Raw genomic sequence first — 22,417 nt, 5'->3', positions numbered from 1 at the left:
TACTAGGGCAAATCAAAAATTAAGTTACAACCCCCGGTATAAAACAAACAAGACACATTAGAAAGTAAATAATTACTGAAGAAAAATGCATGAACATTTAACTTTTTTCAACATAGTCACCAAGGTATTCCAAGCAATTTTTGAATCGTGTGACCAGTTTCTTGATTTCTTGTGTGTAAAACTTCCGTCCAATTTCAATTGAGTTGACTTTTGTGCTCATCTGTTAACAATCGTGGCACCCAGTGAGAGCACAGTTTTCTATACACCCAACTGGTCATGAATCAGCATAGACACACTATTGTATGATATGTTCAATTCACTTGCAATCTCTTTTAATTTTCACATGGTGGTTGGAAAAGGATGATTGCATTCACATGCTCCGTTTTGTTGATAGTGTTCCAGTTGCAGGCTGCCCGACACACTGTTCGTCGTTCACATTCGTTCTTTCGAACATCTGGCAATTTCCTGATCATGGGATGTGACATTGCATTCCAACCATACACCTCGACATTTTGGCTATGGATTTCACTCTGATTATGCCTTCGTATCCACAAAAGTCGGATGACTGAGTGCAACTCAATGTTAGATGCCACCTCAGTACGACACGCCATACTGACACGGTGACTACTCTCATATTAAAGCAGCTGCAGCATGGCTGCTTTGGCTATGGGTAGAATACATTCCGGACAGTACTGCCACCAAGCATGATTATTTTATCTCTTTTAGTACAGGAACACAGCTCGGGTGTAACTTATTTTTTGATTCGCCCACGTATATACATATATATCCTCAAGAGATGCGAATATACATTTGCATCTACAAAAGGTTATGTGAACCTAGAGATTTAACATTAGTACACAAGAAGTTCTTTGAAATGCAAAATGAATTCCTGTTCTGCCAGATTCAACTTCAGAAACACGAGTTTTGGAAGCACTTCAGGAAGTAACCTACTTCTTCTCTTATCGCAAATCTGTTCAGCAACACTGAACACTCATTCACTGAATACTGATGCAGCAGGTATGTCCAAGTATTTTCTCAGCACTTGCTTCAGGTTTGAATATTCATTTTTGAATACCCAATACAATAGCAGATCCTGGTTCAGCAATGTACTGTTTTATTTCCGATTTATAGTTAAGTTGATCCTCTGAATGAGAATTTGCAATAATTTTATTACAAAAACTCTACAATAATGACGAATCATAACCAAATTTTCAATAAATCTTACAAAACTAGAATATAAAACTTATTAGAAGGTAAAACTCTAGTATAATCTGTACCGGTTTAAATATCGGATTTTTGCCGATTCCGATACCGATGCCGATGTATCAATTTCGGCCGATTTTCATACATCTGTAATCGGCTTGGGGACATCGCTAGGGGATGGTATCCTCCAGCAAAGCATCCCCGCCTCCCCAGCAGCCATGTTAAACCAAAGGAACATGCCCCCAGGTAACCCCAAGGCTCGACCAAATATCAGGGGTGTCACCCTCACTTCCACGTAGTACTGCATTTTACAGTCTAACGAGGCTCTGGCGTCTGAACCCTTGGCCAGTAAATTCTTCTGTTGGTCTTGCGTTGTATGCCGTCCATATTTGTTTGTGATTGTCCCTTCACCTCATCTTATCACCTTTCATCCTTATCTCCTTAACTAGCCAAAACTGGCAGAAACGCGAAGTAAAATAAATCAATTCAATCTATCGACCAAACATTCCCCCTGCTAACATTTTCCACTTCAAGCGCTGCGGTTCTAATCCTTAATTAATTCCGAATGAGATTTCCACAGTGAAGGACGCGGTGTGACAAATGCCTTTAGATTAAATGGCATATGGTCATTACATCAACTCCCATGACAAGCCAAACCATATCAAGAGGTCACCACTTGGATTTTCGCAAAGGGGCATGCATTCTTTCTATCACTCTTTCTTTTTTTTTAATGTGAGGCGAAAGGCAGGGGGGTTGATGAACCTCCACCCCCATCGGGTACGCCGCTGCCAGTCACATGCGGGAAAATAAATTAGTGAGTATATATTTACACTCTGTCAAAAAAATAATAATAACTGGAGAAATGACGGTCTAATACCACCATGGCCAATACATAACAATGTAATTAATGTAATTAATATAATATAACGGGACATCCCATTTCGCCTTACACACAAAAAATTTCCCATCTGGGAATATTATCGACTTGAAGGGTAATTCATAATGGGAGCGCAGAGCTTGTTATGTTGCCTACCTTGGCTCCCATTGTCCTGTCGGTTAGGTTAGGTTAGGTAAGGTTACGTTAGGTTAGGTTAGGTTAATAATACATTATTAATAATGACCCTTCATGTCGATAATATTCCCTGGTGGGATTTTTTTTGTTTGTAAGGCGAAACAGGATAAGGCGAAATTGGATATCCCGTTTCGCCTTAGAAAGTTAGTGTCACATAAATCATTTGAAATTGTATTGGGGGAGGTGAAAACGCAATAAGGCGAAACGGGCCGTAATCCATGCAACTGTAGTTAATAATTATGATCTATGGTCATGCATCATACAAATATTCATATTTAAATTAAATAAAAACCGTTGCGTCCAGTTATTGTAAATTAACAGGCACACTGCTAAATTTTAACTGTAGAGTACTGTAAATGTTATGGCTACTTCTAACATTTTCGACTAGAAAAAAAATTCCCTTCCCAATCATTGAAGTCTTGACTCTTGGAAGGCAACCAAATATTAGTGTTGCCCACGGGACGAGACGGGACAGGCTTTTAAAAATTCGAGACGAGACGAGATTGATCATGTGTCCCGAGACAAATGAATATTTTCGAGACGAGACAGCATTTCACAGCATTTCCATGAGACGAGACAGGCGAAAGTCTCGTCTCGTGGGCAACACTACCAAATATCAACCTTACTTCCCAGTAGTACACCTGGACTGCATTTTGCAGACTAGCGGGGTTCTGGCGCCTGAGTTTTATCAATTTCAATCCCTTTTCTTTCTCTTTTTCTCTCTGGCAGTATGTCTCTCTCTCTCTCTCTCCACTCCTTTCTCTTAATTTTCTTCCGCTACTCTTTCGGTTTCATTTCCAATTCTATCTTTATTTATATCGTTTTCCCTACCTCTCTTTCCCTCTATCTCCAATCTCTCTGCCTCCTTCTCTTACGTTTCTTCCTGTACTCTTTCTCTTGTTTTCATTGTCTCCTTTCCCACCCCACCCTTTTCCATTCTCTCGCCCTCTCCTTTTATCAACTTCTCAATTTCGATCTTTCTCGCTCTCTGCTCTTACTTTCTTTCCTTCTAGTTTTCTCTCTCCTCTCCTTCTCCCTTGCTATGTGGGGGCTTCTACCTGTCCATGTATGTTTTGTAATTGTCCTTCCATCAGTTTTATCTCATCACCATTCATCCTCATCTTTGCTGTTAGTCAGAAGTGGCAGAAAAGTGAAGAAAAATAAACCAAATCAATCACTTTATCTAAGAAGTCTTGAAATCTGTTTTCAAAATTACTACAGTAAAACCTCGCTAATCCGGAGCCCGATAAGCCAGACTTCGCTTAATCCGGATAAAAAAAAGAAGCAGAATTCAAGGTTTTAAATGTGGCTAGAAGCCTCCAAGAGAACTCCCCAAAGAGAAAGCAGTCAACCACTGATGAAATTCTGTTTCCCGCAGACTTTGTACTTTGCTGCGTGGGCGTCCGGAAGGGGGCAAGGGGGAGGCGTGCCCCCCCCTGGAAAATGAAAGTCAACCAAAAAGTATGTATTTTACACATATAATTTCATTTTGGCCACAATAATATGTGTTAATTATTGCATGAACATCATAAATTCAAATTTAAGCAATGTTCTTTTTAGGGAACAACACTATTTTTGGAGAAAATGTGCCTTGTTTGCCCCCTGGAAAAAATACCTTCCTTGCCCCTCCCTGGAAAAAATCCTGCGGACGTCCATACTTTACTGTATAGTGTATGTAGGCCTATGCCCTTTAAATACACCATAATAAACGTGTTTTGTTGCTATAAACGGAGTTTTAATGCACTTTCAACTGTTCTTTAGGTTATTTCAGTTAATCCGGTCTTTCGTTAAACCGGTCAACTTATCCACCTTATTAGTCCGGATTAATGAGGTTTTACTGTATTCACAAATTTCTCCAAGATTCTCACACGAAATAAAGTCCTGGCTAAGCCCCTGCTTACATATACGAGTATATAACGGGGGGGATAAAGTCATGAAATTTAACTCTTTGTATAGGGGTACTTGAGCCTTCTGGGAAGATTGCTGACATCCCCTCCCCTTGTTAATTTGCACCTTGTGATTGGCCACTGACAAAAACATACACTGGCGAAAAACGGAAGTGCAAGTGCACCAGGGTTCTCTGACACCAGATCTTGCTGAAACCGAAGACGTCCTCCATGGTCGTAAGCGTGTGAGTGAAATTAAGACAGGTAACAGATACTCATCTCTCTTCCATGTGAATCTCTCAAGAATTTACGAGGTACTCTCGGGTGATAAATGGCTTTACGTGGCTATTCGCGTGTCGACGAGTCTTCCTGACATCTTCATCGAAACCACGGTAGCTCGGTTATCTCACGCTACAAGAGATGCACGAATGCAAAAGGCGACCTTTGCGGCTTGGACAAAGTCACATCGTGGAAGCCATCATTCATTTTCGTAGCTACCGGTAGATGGTGGAACTCAGACGATGATGTTTATCTCAGTTACTTTTTCCTCTATCTTTTTCTGTGATTCTGCTGAATTTTTCCACTTCTCTTCCTATCTCTTCCCTTCTTTATCTCTACCATTGCACTATCTTTCCTTATTTTTTCTCTTCCTATAATTCACTCTCTCAATCTCTATTTCTCTTTGCTCTCTGTTTATTTTCCTCCCTCTGCTCATATTCTCTCTCTCTCTCTCTCTCTCTCTGTCCCATGCTCGCTCTCATTGTTTCCTCTTCTCTTTATTTTATCACTCTCTTTTCTTCTCTCCCTATTCTTGCCAAAATGTCTTTCCCTACGCTTCTTGCTTCTTTGATAACTTTCTATCTTTTCTTTTCTCTTTTTCTTCACTCTCCCTCTTTCACCATTCCTTTGTTTTGTCATTAACATTAAGTTCTCTATCTTCTTTTTCTTCTCTGTCTTACTTTTCTTTCTCTCGCTTTCATTGTTTCTCTTTCCTTCTCTCTCCCTTTATTTTTATGGTTGCCATCATGTCGCTTTCTCTACTCTTTCTCTCGGTTTCATTGTTTCCTTTTTCTTTATTTTTCTCTCTTTTCCTCACTCGCTTTCCATCTCCCCCTCATTCTTCTTATAAATGACGATTGCTCTCCCAGCTCTTTTTTTCTATGCACTATAGATTTCTCATCTCCTCTCTCTAATACAGTATACTCACTGGTCGTACTCCTGTAAATAATGTCTGAATATTGCCATTGCTCATGGCAAGAATACATAAATTAATTTGCAACATCTAGGAAGATACAGTTTGAGTTCGCTTGCACCGAGTCATTTGCGCCGAGGGTTCTTATCGGGACCTTCCTTGGTGGGTTTTCCCACAATCCGGAGTGTCATTACCGCCGCGCGCACCTGTGTTTATGACGTTGCACAGCTGCAGCTGTGTTTATCTTCGATTGAAAAGGAAGGTGATTGGTAAATGAATGTAAGATGAAAGTATATATGAGGGATCTACATTGGGAAATTAGTATTTATGTAAAACTGAGACTTGTAAGAGACGACAAGATGGCTGAGAATATGAACATATCAATACATCGAAATGGACAAATGTGTTGAGTGTGTTCTTTCGAAGTACAGAAGTTCAGGCGATCTTCGAGGATGCCTTCGAGCATTTTCATATCTACAAAAATTCAAATAACGTTTGTACTGTTCTTGTGCAAGTGTATCGAAATATAGTGTTTATATATACATAGCTATTACTTATATAATGTTTGCAAAAATAACACTGTATTTACAATGTTTCTTTGACGATTAACGATAAATGATTAATAGTTAATAGGCTGATGCTGATTTATGTATTTTGTGTTGTGGAATAAAATTGATACAAGTAATCCTGTGTAACGTCTTTTGAAATAAGTAAAGAAAAGTCATATTTGACTCTGTGGATAGGTTTAACATTTCAGTAACACAGCTGTGGATCGTCATAAACACACGTTTGATTTTATGTTTTAAGTCCACTTTATGCACTATGCACCATGTGTCCGTAAACACACTTGCGCGCGGCGGTGATGACACTCTGCATTGTGGGAAAACCCACAAAGGAAGGTCTTGATATATGTCACGGCGGAATTGAACCGATAAGAAGCCTCGGCGCAAACGACACGGACTCGATTTTACTAGTGCTATGTGTGTTATTTGATGCATAAGATGCCATAATTCTATCTAATGTAACATATGTACATGTCAGGAGCGTATATTCGAGGCTAGCTAGGCTATCTGCCATAACAGTGAAATGATGATGGTGATTCTGCAGTTGGCAACATGATTTCTTGTAAGTTGGCAACCTGATTTCTTATGAGTTGGTAACCTGATTTCTCGTGAGTTGGCAACCTGATTTCTCGTGAGTTGGCAACCTGATTTCTCGTGAGTTGGCAACCTGATTTCTCGTGAGTTGGCAACCTGATTTCTCGTGAGTTGGCAACCTGCTTTCTCGTGAGTTGGCAACCTGATTTCTTGTGAGTTGGCAACCTGATTTCTTGTGAGTTGACAACCTGATTTCTTGTGAGATGGCAACCTGATTTCTTGTGAGTTCGTAACCTGATTTCTCGTGAGTTGGCAACCTGATTTCTCGTGAGTTGGCAACCTCATTTCTTATGAGTTGGTAAACTTACTTCTATTCATAGCCTAGGACCACGTGACGTAATCAGATAGCCCAGACCTTAGAATCAGTATACGCCACTGGTACTACATGTACAGACTTTAATATAGAATCGTTCGTTGGAATTTTGGAAGCAGCAAATTCTCACATTTTGTAATTATGTAAAGTAAGTTATCGATATCTGATTTGGACACTTATGTTCTTCAGATTGAAAAAAATATTACTTGCTCCACTACACTTATGTGGGCGTCAGAAATGAAGGGAGGGGTAGTATGTATACCTACCTCACTGGAAAGTGAATGTCAGTCTAAAATTACGTACTTCATACAGTGGCGTACGCAAGGGGGGTTACGGGGTTTAACCCCCCCTTTTGAGCTTTTGAAATATTATGAAAAATGCTGTGGAGAAAATTAAAAATGGCCAATTTATCACAGTCAAAGATCTGCGACAATACTACTACTACTACTAATAGAAATAATAATAATAATAATATTACCCATACAACAAGGAGAAAAGCAGAGCATTCCAAACACACGCGTCTTTCAGAGCGAATGTCTTGAAAATAAACACTAATTCTTGAAAATAAAATATGAGGGCACCTATAATTTAAAATTTTAAAAAAATGTTGTTTTGTATCTCAGCTGCATCAATGTTCAATGAACACAGCCACCAGTCCGCCTTCCCATTGTCTACACTGGCTCGTTTAAATTTCTGAATTAAAACGACAATAAGATTAACTACTGTAAAATGTTTTATTGGTAAGAACAGCGAGACAATCCAGGGAATTTATGCGGAGACAAGAGCTGAAAAATTCCAAACAATTCCGGGAATCGAACCCTGATCTCCCGCGTGGTTGTCAGACACCCTACCGACCAGACCACCGCAGCTCCTTGGATGAGTTCCATACTTTGATTATTTCAATTTATTTTAATATATTTTCTTGTTTTTATAGATTTTCTTCACACTTAAAATGTCTCACCTCGTTGAGTAGACAATTATTTCGTAACAAAGAAACAAAAAAATGCTCCTAGAATTTGTCAAAATCGAATGACTAGAAAGTAAATTCGTTCTATTGCTTTCATAAATACTATATTTATGTAGATCTCTAATACTTAATAGTAGTAGTGGTATTAGTAGTATTAGTAGTAGTAATTCAACTAATTAATAAATAATAAGTATTATTAATTAATTATGATTATTATTATTTAATTAAAGTATAATAAAACAATGGTAATGTGAATTTGGAGAAAGCTTTAGAAATAACTCCCCCCCATTGATGAAATCCTGCGTACGCTACTGACTTCACATCTGTAATTTCATTTCAGTCAGTCATTTATAACTTTAAGAAACTGAAAATTACAAGTGCGGAATTCCATAACTTCAAATTGAAGAAGTATTTTGAAGAAAGAAGAGCTCTGCTTGCCCTACTCTCTCCAACGGGAAAAACTGTAGATGCCCATGGTGGGAACACAGACTAAATAAAGTAGCTCCACTTTGTTGCACTAATGGGCCATTGAGGCAAACAAATTCGTTACTAACAAGGATACGTAATTGAAGGCACGTAAGCGCATACATCTTCGCAAACCTCTCTTTCGGCGAATAGCAAAGGAGAAGGAATTTTCAAATTCCTCCATTTTTCTCCGGGAAAAGGACAAAAAGGGCGAGGCGGGTTCGGATGCTCTGTCGGAGTGCTTTGCAAAGGAGCAAGGTTGAAGGGGGGAGGGGACTTTTTCCTGTCCCTCGTAAAGGTGCTTTATTACCACTAAATTTTCAACTTGCACACTTTTGTCTGCGAGTTCCGCACAGAACATAATCTCTCTATCACAGCTTCATTATCCGTCACTCTCTCAGGTTTTGAGGTAAAAAGCAACTTAATAGATTATCCTTAACTGCAAGAGATCTAGTTGATGAGACGCGAGATTTACAACCAGCTGCATACATTACGTGCACATGAGAAAGAGAGTCATCTTGCGGGAAAAAATGGAAGCGTGAAGATTTATCTCCGTCGGTTTACGCAAAGTGGACGAGTAGTAAAATTCTAAATTCTGCGTATTCCTATCTTCTCTCTCCCTCTCTTTTATTGCGAGAGGAAAGGGGTTGAGTGTTTTACTTCGTGACGTGGATTTGTAACTACAGCGAGGAACGTTTGCCATCGATTTCTGGTATCTGCAACAGGAAACGAAAAACTAGAGATTCGCACAAATGAACGGATCCTAGGTGGCAGCACTGCAGCAGGCTGAACCTCGCCCTTCAATAAAGAATAATTGAATTGAATCCATCCTTCATCGTTCGCCTCAAAAGACAAAGAACCGAAATCTGCAAATAGAACAGAAAAAAAGTCAAACCACTGCAAACGATGTGTGCCTTGTGAGCAAAGATGTGTACAAGCAGGGACAAAACTGGAGGCAGCGATAGATTGATTTGCATTATTTTACCTCTCCTTTCTGTCACTTTTAGCTAATCGCGAAGATGAGGATGATTGATGATACAATGAAATTGATGAAGGGACACTCACAAATACCCATGCTCAGGGCGGAATTCGAACCTGGCACCCCAGGCGTCGTAGCTCGCTGTGCTAACCTCTCCGCCACGGAGGCCGGCTGATGCAGTAATTAGTGTTGACTCGGGTGTCATATAAATTGTGTTGCAAATGATAATGACCCATATTTTGTGTGTTCTTCTCGTGATGATGGATACTAAATCATCTAGTGTCCGTTTGCCCCGAACATGAGGGGCAAACAAACACTGGAACACCACATGACTGATCGGACTATTTTGAGAGACCTTCCTTATTTTAAATACTATATTGTATTACGTGTTCGTAGAATGCCCACAGCTTGTGTGCCAACAGTTATTTTCAATTTCCAATAAAAAGGTTCAGAGTTAACTAACTAACTCTCTAGCCTTCTTAAACCCGAAGGTTTATGGCTGCAGCAACACAGGCTTTCCATCTGTCCCTATCCTGAGCAAGATCAATCCAATCTTTTCCATCCTTACCGATTTCCTTTAGGTGCATCTCAACGTTATCCCTCCATCTTCGTCTTGGCCTTTCCACAGGTCTCTTACCTTCACGTATCCCAACAAGAATAATGTAAACTCTTCTTTCATTTCCAATCCAGTCCAAGTCTGGACCCCCCCCCCCCCGAAAGATTTACCAAGATTTAAAATAAAATAATGAAAACATACTTTTTTGCATTTGTTGTACTGCCTATGAACTTGGAAGACAAGGATTAGCTATTATATTGGGATCATATTGCTTTGAAGGACAGTAGCGAAAATATGCAAAACATATTAATCAGGAACATCCTTTTTTATTATTTAATAAATATTCCATTCTTTGTCTATTTGTCATTGATATCCTTGTTTTTTACACAAATTTAGCGATCTTAAGTACACGCAAACTAGATAATAAATATATGCTGTTAGATTTATATTCTTATACCATCTTTTTACGTAACCATGTAATAATAAAAATTCAATATTAATAAATTTACATATTTTAATTAATAATTAATGTAATTACAATTTAATTGTTTTAATTTAAATATTATTATTATTTCTGGGACACTTGGTTCGAACCCCCCCCCCCCACGAAATATATTTCTAGATACGTGGTTGGTTCTACATTATGTAACTTTCTCCACTTACCTGTCTCCTCATCCTTTTTCTCCTACCACAATATGCAACATAATCAAAGTGGTATAAAAGTAATTGTTATAGAAATGTTCATCTTTTAATAGAAAGTGAATTGTCTAACGTAAATTAATAATTTAATAAACATAGAATCATAATAAGCTCCGTTGGTAGAGCATCTTGACAGGTGACCAGGATATTTTCCAGTCATTTGCCAGTATCTGCGTGGCTCCGAGTCCCACCCAGCCTAACATTAATGTGTACCTGAGAACAACTCGGGGGGGGGGGGGGGGTAAAGGAAGCTGAGCGTGATGCTGATCACATCATCCCAACTATGGCCGAGATAAGGAATATGTGACCTCCACGTCATCCCATATGCCTGCATGGCAAGTGTGCACACCAGTGATGTGCGTCTACGGGTAAACAACGATAGTCTACATTCTACACGTAGACTACTTTATACAAGTAGATTACGTAATCTATGTAAACAACATGGCGAAAGGTGATAACTTAGCAAAAGGCGTCGTGAAATTAAAATAAAATTATATTGCGTATCAGTTGCTGGTCTTTGAGGAGCTTTCCATACTCTTTCTTCCAAATTCGAACAATTTCTCACCTAGGAAGAAACCTAATATAGGAAATATTATAGCTTTTTTGGGAAAAAGACCACTCTTGCCTCACGACTGCCATCTGTTGTTGTTTTTTGCATACTATTTATCTTCTTCCATAGTTGATAATAGAAGAGAAGAGAAATTTTGTTGTAAATAGGATTCTTTTCATTTCGTTAGGAACCAGTATAATTGAAAATGTCACTTTCCTTTCATGAAACCCTTGAAAATTAATTTTAATGCACTTTAGATTGTCTACGTAGTCTATGTAAACTACAACCCAATGTAATCTACGCGTAGATTACGTGTAGACAACGCATGTAGACGTAAACTTATAGTCTACGGCACATCACTGGTGCACACGCACAGAGGTACATCTACCTTTTACCTTACATAATCATAGTACCGACCTCCGGAGTGCTTAGCAGAGCTTTAAACGATGCAAGAGGTCCAGGGTTCGAATCCCGGCCTGCACATGGGTGTTCTTTGTGGGTGTCCCTTCATCAATTTCATCATATCATCACTCATCCCCATCTTCGAGATTAGCCAAAAGTGACAGAAAAGTGAATTAAGTGAATCAATCAATTGATATATTGAATTGAATTGTTGTTAAGTTCATTTTATGCACATACAGGCTAATCCGGACTAGTTGTACGCAGTTTAAAGTGGGATCCGGACCACTGTGCAATGTGTCTCCACCGGGAATCGAACCCGGAAGCCCTTGATCACAAGGCGATGGCGTTACAACTACGCCATCGGGGACGCCCAATCAATCCATGTAGGTAATCATATTATGAGGATCTACAGGAGAGACACACGATAAAAGCTTGTAAAAAAAAGTTCTCGGAAATTCTGTAAACATGTTTCAATTTTACATTACTTTTTCTAATTTTTTAAGGAAAAATTGAGTAACACTGTGAATCTCTTGAATACAAAAAGAACAAGATAACCTTCGTGTACTTTACAACCTTATACAGCTCGTTTACATTTCCATTCATGCAACACAAATTGCATCGGCTGAAAAATGAACAAACCAAAAGCAAAACTATCTCATTTCGTCTGCCGGCGGCGGGGGCAATATTTATATGGTGTTAGGTCCAGAGGGAAGAAATACAACAAAGACCCCATCTGCTGGTGTCTACAATAACCGAATGGCGAGAAACGGTAACAAAATATTTAAGAGACTCATTGTGTTGTTCAAGAAGATAACAATATGGAGCTCTTATTTCATAATTTGAAGTGAAATCACTCCAAATGGCCGTCAGTGTTGGGTTAATAGAAGGGTTTTGGATGTCTTCGCGTGATAGCAAAGCTGAGGATATCACGCACGACATGCAATGTTCTGGTGGGGAAATGAACACGTTCATCCTATACCTCACATCTACATGGTATGCTGTGACATTATGAATTCATCAGTTAAGTGCAGTCAAATATGTGTTCACTTACTTTCTTCCGTGATACTTATCTAAAGAGATGTAACACCAGGGTAATGGAGAAGGATACGTAACACCTAACTGCGTCATCTGTACTCATCCTCCGATATTTATATATTTATTTAAAGACATGACACTACAGGCAAATGCCCATTTACAGTGTCTTGTTGGTATGAAATTATAACACTGTTTGGTATGTTACGGGCTGCTAATTTAATAACTAACTAATTAACTCAATTAACTCAACTGAACTGAGCTTAGCAACGCAACATCGAAGAATCTCTCGCCTCACCTGCTGGGCGAATTAAACATTACATGAAATATAATACGGTCAGGATAAGTGCCTAACAGTCGGAGTTACCGAGAATAAACCTAGGAGGATTTGATTTTAAATACCTGAAATGACGTTACATAATACTACGGTGTTTCTGAATATACATATATATTAAAGCACAGATACATACACATTACATCTTGCCCTCTTTCACTCGATCTCACATTCATTCTCTCATTCTATGGCATATTGCGACAATATGACAAATACAAAGGTTAGATTATTTACTACTTTGACCATACTCTTGCTATGTCTTGGCTACATTGCCTTTTACAATTTATCGTTTAGGATTTTAAGTATAAAGTGAATAATTGTTCCTTGTGCGAACCCCTTTTATCTTTTCTGAAGGTATAAATATATTCAATGAACTATTGTTTGCTGTTAACATAAACTCTCATCTTTAAATTGATTGTCCGCCGGAAAACAGATGCCTAGGGATGCCATAGCACTGATTTAAGTTATGCAATGATTTGATTTACGCAGATTCGCGGTAGATAGTCGTCATCTTTCTCACACACGCACATGGTTGGATCTTACCTTCGCTGCATTCCCTCTGACCTGGATTGGGTGAAAGTGGTCTTACAGTTCTGGAAGACATCCGCACTCCAGTGTTGCACTTCACGGTTATCCTGGTTGGCGAATGTGGATCTGTCGGCAGCTCCATCTGGCATCATCAGATCCTGGCTTCACTCGTTCACTTCGCAGGGACGTCCAGGACGGTACACGCCCACTGTCGACTCCATACGACAACTTGCGCAATAATAGGTCAGTTCTTCGCGGTCACTCGTAAGTACAGATACGTGACTTGGGCGATGAGACGAATATACGCGATTAGCCGTTCGCGGTTTCACATGGATATCAAATGTTATTAACTTTTACTACTTAGGACGTTGTTTCGGACGATTGACACAGGTGGACGTGTCTGGCGTTATTCTCACATAACCACACGTATGTGCACGGATGCGTTGACGGCAAGGGGAGGACGACCCCCTGGTTCTACTTTGCTCTACTCCATGGCTCTGAAACACTCACTCGAGGAAAACAAATCCAGACCACGAGTCTGCTTGCAACTCGCAGCTCGGTCGCGCGTAGCTCACCCTCTGGTGGCGATTCTAGGCAAAACTGTGCAAAACTGTGTCTCGCTATTCCAAATCATCCCTTTTATTCCAGATTTGAACGTAGTGACGCGCTACCCTCTATGATCAGGTGCTTGTTTATAGTTTCTGGTGCTTTGACCGTTGTCCTCCTATCCTGGCCAATGCTCACTCAGGTCCTTAACCTCTGGCAGCAGCTCCTCGCGCAGAGATTAGGCTAACTCTTCCTCTTTTGTATTCAGTCACGAAAAGCAAGGACAACTCGGTAGGGTAGCGTCTCCCTTTCAATTCAGCGATGAATCTTTAATAAATCATAACTCCCGTATTTCTGATCTGATTAGGCTCAAATCTTGGAATCAGTACTTTCATGATGTGGTCTTCCGCTGGTGAAAATCTCATCCAATTCGGTCCATTGGTTTAGAAGTTGCATTTTTCTTGATATTCCCATAAGAATGCATGTAAATCCGAATTCGGGCGAAAAACGGTGGTTGAGCAAGCTAGTGCTGGCTAAGACAGTTCGCTAGACACCTGTATTCGCGACGGATATTAATATTACCAATTGCAATTAATTCCTACTAACGGGCAATTAGATTAATTACTTGTCACTCAATATTTGACCGTTATAGGTACACAAAATATGCAATCAGAAGAATTCAAAAAGTACAATAATATGATAATATTTCTTACAGTAATATAAAAATTAATATAAGATTAGATATGAAAGAGAAGTATAAAGTATTAACCTGACAGTTTGGGTTAGAACTTACACATGATAACCAAGAAAATAACCAAGGAAAAACATATGTACTTCACCTTACATTTAAAAACGATGATATATAGATGTAATGACACTAATTAGTAAATAACACAAAAGAAAAAAGAAAAATAGGATGGACTCTACGCCTGTACATAAAGAGACTGAACTAATAAACAAAGTTAAGTCTGGCTTTGGAAAGAAGTTTCTGTTTCCCTTTTGAATTTTCGAAAACTTTGGAAGATGTCTATCTTATCATATGTCTTTGCAATTTCGTTATATAACCTACACATTCTCCGAGTGAGTGCCGCATTGGCTGACTTTGTTTGAGCTCTCGGTACTTGAAACAGCTCTTTCCGTGGTCTTACCTTATTATATGGTACATAAAAAGGGATTTCTGAAAGCAGCTGAGAGGAGTCTAATGAGTTGTTTAAAAGTTTATGTAAGAATAGTAACTGATGTATGTTTCTTCTATCGCCTAGGGATTGTACATTGAAGTATTTTTTTTAGGGTATTATAAGGAGTATATTTGGGGTAAACGCCGTCTCTTTTCAGTCCTAGGAATCGAAGGAACTTGCTTTGTACATTCTCTATTCTGCTGGTTTCATTTAGGTTTTGTGGGGACCAGATGATAGACGCGTATTCCAATTTCGACCTTACGTAGGTATTGTATAGCGTTTGGAATGTTTCTAATTTCTAGACAGGTTATATTCGAGAGTACTTCGACAGAACAATTGAAACACGTGTGGACTCGAAATGTACATAGGAGGAAAGAGGAGTGCAGAGAAAAAAGAGAGGTGAGAAAAACTAAGATATGGATCAGGTTGCCAACTCATAGGGAATCAGGTTGCCAACTGATAAGAAATCAGGTTGCCAACTGATAAGAAATCAGGTTACCAACTCATACAAAGTCAGGTTGCCAACTCCAGGATCAGCATCATCTCCTCACTGATATGAATAATATTATTTACAATTTGTGATCGATTTTTCTCCTGTATTTTATTCTCTAGGCTTCAGGCTTCGCATATAGCCTAACTAGCCTAGAATATACGCTCCTGCCCAAAACCAAAACTCAAAAAACTTAACTAAATGTGTCTTGTTAATTTAAAACCAAGCCCTTTTTTCTGTGTATAAAACGTAAGACAGAGAGAGCGGGGGGGGGGGGGAGACGGATGTAGAAAGAAAGGGAAAGGAAGACGGTAAGAGACGCACATCATTTGACACATTTTGGCTTCTGTGTGTACATTTTGCAGTCACCACTGGAGAGATGACGTAACAATACTTTAAGATAAGAAGAGACAATACACTATCTCAATGGACTTCAAATATCTGGCATAATCGATTCGGAAGATCATTCCAGTATTTTTCCACATTTTCCCCCCTTTTTTCCGAAGTGAAGATTAAAGAAAACACGTCACCCTATGATTACACGACCATTTATTGCCGTGTAGTTGGAGTATGTTAATGAGTAGGCGCATTTGCCCCATAGCAAGATTAGGCTCGCAGGTCAGCATCTGGCGACACTGTTTTCTGAACGATAATTATCGGTTCTGCGGAGACAAGAAGTGTTAAAAAAAATGTTCGTGTTGTTCGAGAAGCATTTTTAAACAATTATCACTGTTATTTTTCTTGTCATTTTCTCTTGTAGTCTTGTTCTCCCCTCAGAGCTGTTATTGTGTCACTTGAAACCTCTTCTTCAGATAATAGACTCGCTCTTCGGTTTTACGACCCTCGACCAATGAGGGATCGAATGACAAGCAGAAGGAACTAATTCTTGTTTTACGATGTCGCTGAAGGGGGTAAAGGGAAGACCACTAGGTTATCTCAAAGCATAGGAATTATTCAAATAATTAGGTTCCCCATTGGAGCATTAACTGAGGGCTTTGCATGCATGTGCAATAATGATGTGTGTTTTACGAACATGAAGATTGTCGCTGGAAGGGTTTTTTTGTTTTCGTTGGTGGATATAATGTCACGAGCAGCCGTTGGAAATTACTCCCCAGTCAGTGGCGTGCCCAGGATTTTCGAAAGGGAGGGGTTACGTACACTATTTTTCGTAGTCATCCCTCATTTTGCCATCTTTTCCTACATTTGACTTTCTTTTTTTACGAATACTAGGCTAAAGTGGGGGTTATAACCCCCACCAACCCCCCTTGGGCACGCCACTGTCCCCAGTATATATAGCTAGGCGAACTAGCCCCTTATCAATGCGTACCTTGGGGACAGCCCTAGCTTCACTTTCTTTTTTACTTTACCAAGGCTTGGATAGTCACTTACATTTACAGTTCTTCTTATTTAACGTCGCTTTTTTCGATAGAAACTGATCGCGACGATAAAGATGACTATCGATTTACAAGAGAAACTCTTACCTTCGTTTAAAATAACGTTTGAATAGCCATCCCTTCGCGCTCCAATGTAAAGCTTAGGGCAACCAAATGACGAACGAAATTATTTAGGGACACAACAGGGGTGGCGCCGCCACCGGGGAAGTTTGGCAATGAACAGCCCCATTAGCCTATCTGAACACTGGCATGGAGAGAGAGAAAGTTAGAATGAAAGAGTTATTTTTAATCTGATTTTGCAACACTTAGAATGGAGCTGTTCATTGCCAAACTTTTCCGGTGGCGGCGCCACCCCTGTTGTGTCCCTAAATAATTTCGTTCGTCATTTGGTTGCCCTAAGCTTTACACTAGAGCGCGATGGGATGGCTACTCAAACGTTATTTTCAAAGAAGGTAAGAGTTTCTCGTGTAAATCGATAATGAAAATGTGTTTAGTAAAGTTTTCAGATTATGTAGCAAGTCATAAGTTTACGAAAATTACATTTCCGTGAACCTAAGAATTAATAAATGAAAGAGCAACGATAGGGTAGCTCGAACTGGCTAAATATCATATGTTTATGCACAAAGAGCACTAAATTTGACATTATTTGGGTCGTCATAGCTGCAACGGGTCGATGTAGATTCTACACTACGCTTTATGTTTCTTTCTGGTTGCGAGTATGTGTAATTCAACGCCAGGAGTAGGAATGTGAGAAACTCCCCAAATTATAAAGAAAAATGTATTAAGTGAGTAAGCACATGATATTTACTATTACACTACACACTATGTTCAATCCGATAACTTAATATTATAATATGAACATATATTTTCCTTGTATTAAGCAGATATTTTCCCCTCATACTTCCATCCTTTTTTTTGTTATAATTTCAAAATTATAATTCTTGTAAATAAGAAAGCGAGACATGAAACAGAAGATAAAATATTTTTTGTAATAACTATTTTTCTCGATAAATGCGTATGTGTAAAACAGAGAACCATATTTACTAGCCATGTGAAAAAGTATGATTCCATGCAAAAAAAAACTTTAAAAATAAAAGTACAGTCGCACGGAATTATTATGTAGGTATTTTTTTAACGGATTCACAACAATAAAGCATCTTTTCTGTTGTTGACGATCATCTGCATTTTTTAAAAAATCTTAGTTTCACAGCACTGATTATTTATCTATCATGTTCAGACATAATTTCTGAGGTTAAGACAAAATTAAACTTGCAATTAAATATAATAGCAGCATGTTCAGCAACACATTCCCCATGTATCTAAATGGGAGAACAATTGCCGATCAAAAGCGTGGGGACACAACAGGGGTGCTGCCACCTACAATACTTTGATTGTCCAGGCCCATTGACGAAGCGCCGATGTCCAGACAGCGATCACAAGCTTGAACCAATGTATTTAGAGGGGGATTAGGGACTCCGGACCCCCCCCCCTCGCTGAAAAACTTACCAAGAAGCAAAACACTTATTTCCTGGTTGATTTATTCAACTTTTGGCTAATCGCGAAGATGAGGATGAGTGATGAAATCAATTAAGGGGCAATCACGAATAACACACATGCCCAGACCGGGATTCGAACCCGGGATCTCTGGGATCGAATCTCTCTGTGCTAACCACTCCGCCACGGAGACCGGGATCTATAATATGAAGCTGAATTATTTCCGCAGTGGGTTGGGTATGGGAAGAGGGAGGAAGTGGGGTATCTCAACAGAAAATCAAATCAGAGACAGGTTACTGGACATAGACAGACAAGAAATAATAGCAGACTGCCAAACAAAGACCTCAATCAGGGAACAGCTAAGAGTAAGAGAATGGGGAAAGCGAAATATATCCAGGTGGTGGGAAAAAATGAAAGAGGCGCGCTGGCATGGTTCAGATTAGGGGGATGGAAACAATTAAGAAATAGTAACGAAGCAGGGGAAACGATATGTCCTTTGTCCGATGGGGAGGAGACGGACGAGCATATCGTACTGAACTGCCCTTCTACACTTGACCTAAGGGACAAATGGATGAAAAACATAACAGGGAGGGAGGTGATAGAAGTGGTAGACGACAGAATAAAGATAAAGGAAGCGGGGCAGCAAGTGGTGAAATACCTGGGAGGGGGAAAGCTATTAGAGAAGGCAACGAAATGAGTGATCATGCTCCAGACGAGACATCTTTATAGTGTAAGTGTGTGTAAAGCAAAATGTATGCGTCTTTTTGGTTACAGTGCAGGAAAAGAGAAGTGGGGCGAGGAAGAAAGACTGGAAGAAGACTGTTGGGGGAGGGGAAGAATGTGTATATAGGGGACAAAGTAAGAGACAGCTTAAAAGAAAACTAAATGTAACGAAATATTGTAGAAAAATCAAAACTATGTAGTCCGTACAGCCTATGGCTCGCACAAAAAGAAAATAAATCTAAATCTAAATCTACAAAAGGCTAAGGACTAGACTGTGGTTATACAGCTTTGAGTTGACAGTGCCTGCGAAAATTTATGCGGACCACTAATACTAATGCGACACCACAAAGCTACACGTGCCGCTCGGAGGACTGGGCCGTTTTCTCAAAACTGTGCATCGTGTCACCGCGGCCTGTTGTTCGCGCATGCGCGGAGAATACTTGCTTATGGGGAGATTTCACACCGTAACGATAACCGACACGCGAACGCAGGCTTGTCCGACCTGTCGTGCCGCTAGGGTGTGAAATGTTGCTGTAGGTTGGCTCGCTCCCAAGCGTCGCGTGTCGCTTAGGTCTGAAATCTCACATAGACTGTGTTGCTTCGATCTGAAAGCTGCCTTAGAAGTACTGCTTTCGGAAACAAAAAAAAATTGCCAGAATTTGATGCAGCAATGACTAAGAACTAGCCACGTGAAATTTTTTGTCCCATCATTATTTCTAAATGAGACAGTCCTATCTCCGTTCAAGATCTGGTTTGTAATGTCTTGTCAAAGAATAAATCGGGCCGAAAAATAGCGGTTGGGTAAAAGGGGGGGGGGGGTGTTCTGTTATAAGCATATAACCTCCCATCTATTATTGTAGATTTTCGAATTCCCCTCCCCCCGCACTCCTACACACAAAACACTTTGGCTGAGGTTACTCCAAAGAAACACCTGGCTTCGTAATAGTAACAGTGGTGCCAACTTCTCAACGGATATTTTCCTAAAGGTTGACGGAAGAGAAAAAAATATAAATACATTCTCTTTCGGTGGGGAATTGTGTGCACGTTCAGTATATAAATGATATAGTGGCATATATAGAGGGTGAACAAGCCGACACCCCCAAGGTCGGGACGACAAGGGTACCGGCGCTCTTGTTCGCAGATGATGTGGTTCTGATCTCAGAGACAAATGGCGGCCTACAAAGGGCTCTGGACGGGTTGGAAAGATACAGCAGAGAATCCAAACTGCAAGTAAATCTTACAAAAACAAAAGTTATGGTGTTCAAGAACGGATATGTATATGGAAAAGACGAAAGGTGGACTTTCAGAGGGCAAGAATTGGAAAGGGTAAAAAGAATAAAATACTTGGGATTAGTTCTCACTATGGCAGGGACGTGGACAAGACATATGCAAACGGTACTAGGAAAGGCTGGGGCAATAACAAACGAAATAATGCGGACAGTATGGAAATTGGAGAAATACGATATACATTTTGTGGGAAAACTGTATCGTACATTATTAATAGGGTCAATAGGGTACGGGAGGGAGATATGGGGAGCAAAGGGGGGCGATGCACTAAACAGAATCCAATGCACATTTTACAAGAGGGCTTTGCATATCAGCATGGGCACTGCAAACTGCGGCGTACTACGGGAACTTGGATTGGTAAGGGAAAATACGTGGGGTATGTTGAGAAGGGTTAAATACTGGGCGACATTAATATCGAGAAGGGAGAACTCGGTAAAAGGGCAAGCGCTGATGCAACAGGTGCAAGGGGAGGAAATGGGAACATGGGCGAAAGAGATCAGAGGTAAACTGTACGAAATTGGACTGGGATGGATCTGGGAGGGAGAACACGTCGACCAGGGGACATTGCAATTAGTGAAACAAAGATTAGAGGATATAGATAGGCAGGAAACAATAGCGGAATGTGAAACCAAGAGATCGCTCGAACTCCAAAGAAGGGGACCGCGGGAATGGGGACAGGTACCGTACATCAAGAAGGTGAGCATGGTGGCAAGAAAGGGGTTGGCATGGATCAGGCTAGGGGGATGGAGACACAACACAGTAAAAAATGAGGAAGGGATATATAAATGCGTATTATGCAATGGTGAGGATGGGACAGAACATTTATTCTTATGTCAGGACACGCGCGTTCTGCAGGAGGAGAAGCTACGCAACATCAGCTTGGAAACTGTGTTCAAATCAATCGTAGTGCAAAGGAACATGGAACTATTGAAAAAAGTGGGGGTTTATTTACAAACAGTTAGGGGAAAAAGAAGTGTTGCACAGAGACGGGATAAGGAAGAGGAATAAGTGTTAGTTTAAGTGAGAACAGTTAAATCAACCAGAACTGCTATTTTACACCTATACGAAATGTAATGGAAAGTGTAGTGTGTAAGAAAAATCATAGTTGTGTAATACGAATAGATGTAGTGCGCACAGCCGATGGCTCGCACATGAGATGAGCAATAAATACTTACTTACTTACTTACTAGTTTTCAGCCCATATTTTTCTTTTAAGGAAAGGGGACGGGAAACATGTTCTAATACAGTTATGCAATCTAGTCTCATTGAAGCAAATACTTTACCCCCTAAAAGTGGTACGGCAAAGTGACGAAATTTTAAATCAAACACATTATCCTGATTGGGACACATTAGTATGAAATTGAAAACCATTTTGAACCATACGCCACCTATTTGTGCACCAAAATTTTAAAACAATACTTTTGACACGATTTATTGCAAAGGTGATCAGATTTTTAGAACAATGAAAAGGGACATTTTTCATATTTTACTGCAAGAAAAACGGGACAGCAAAATGTACACATTTGAATGCAAAAACTGTTTCGTTATAAATACTTACCAAAACTAAGTAAATAAATACTGTTTACAAATAACTCTAACCAAGCAGACGTTTATTGTTCTTGATTTGCTGTTTTAAGTTCACTTTATGCACAGTAAGGCTAATCAGGACTGGACTTATAGTTTAAAGTGGGATCCAAACCACTATGTGCCTCCACCGAGTATCGAACCCGGGACCCCTTGATTACAAGGCGACGACCCTACCACTGCGCCATCCGGGAGCCCCAAGCAGATTTTTAGAATTAGAAGTCGTTCATTGATATGTTGCCGATGAATGGATTTCAGTACACCCTTCTTTTGAAATAACATTTTGTAAAAGTTTACACATGTGTGATCAAATTGCACCTTATTAATCAACATAGCTTTCAAAGTTTGTTCTGAAAGTACGTTCTTGTCACATCTACGAAAACACT

General features: G+C 39.8%; 1 protein-coding gene across 1 annotated transcript in view; it reads right to left on the bottom strand.

Annotated features, from left to right (window-relative positions):
• Window positions 1-22,417, bottom strand: part of LOC145996058 (uncharacterized) — a 502,345-nt gene that overhangs the window by 245,687 nt on the left and 234,241 nt on the right. The window lies entirely within an intron of this gene.

The sequence above is a fragment of the Lepisma saccharinum genome, chromosome 12 (genome assembly GCF_977018435.1).
Source record: "Lepisma saccharinum chromosome 12, izLepSacc3.1, whole genome shotgun sequence".
Taxonomy (NCBI): Eukaryota; Metazoa; Arthropoda; class Insecta; order Zygentoma; family Lepismatidae; genus Lepisma; species Lepisma saccharinum.
This window is presented reverse-complemented; position numbering and strand designations above follow the sequence as displayed.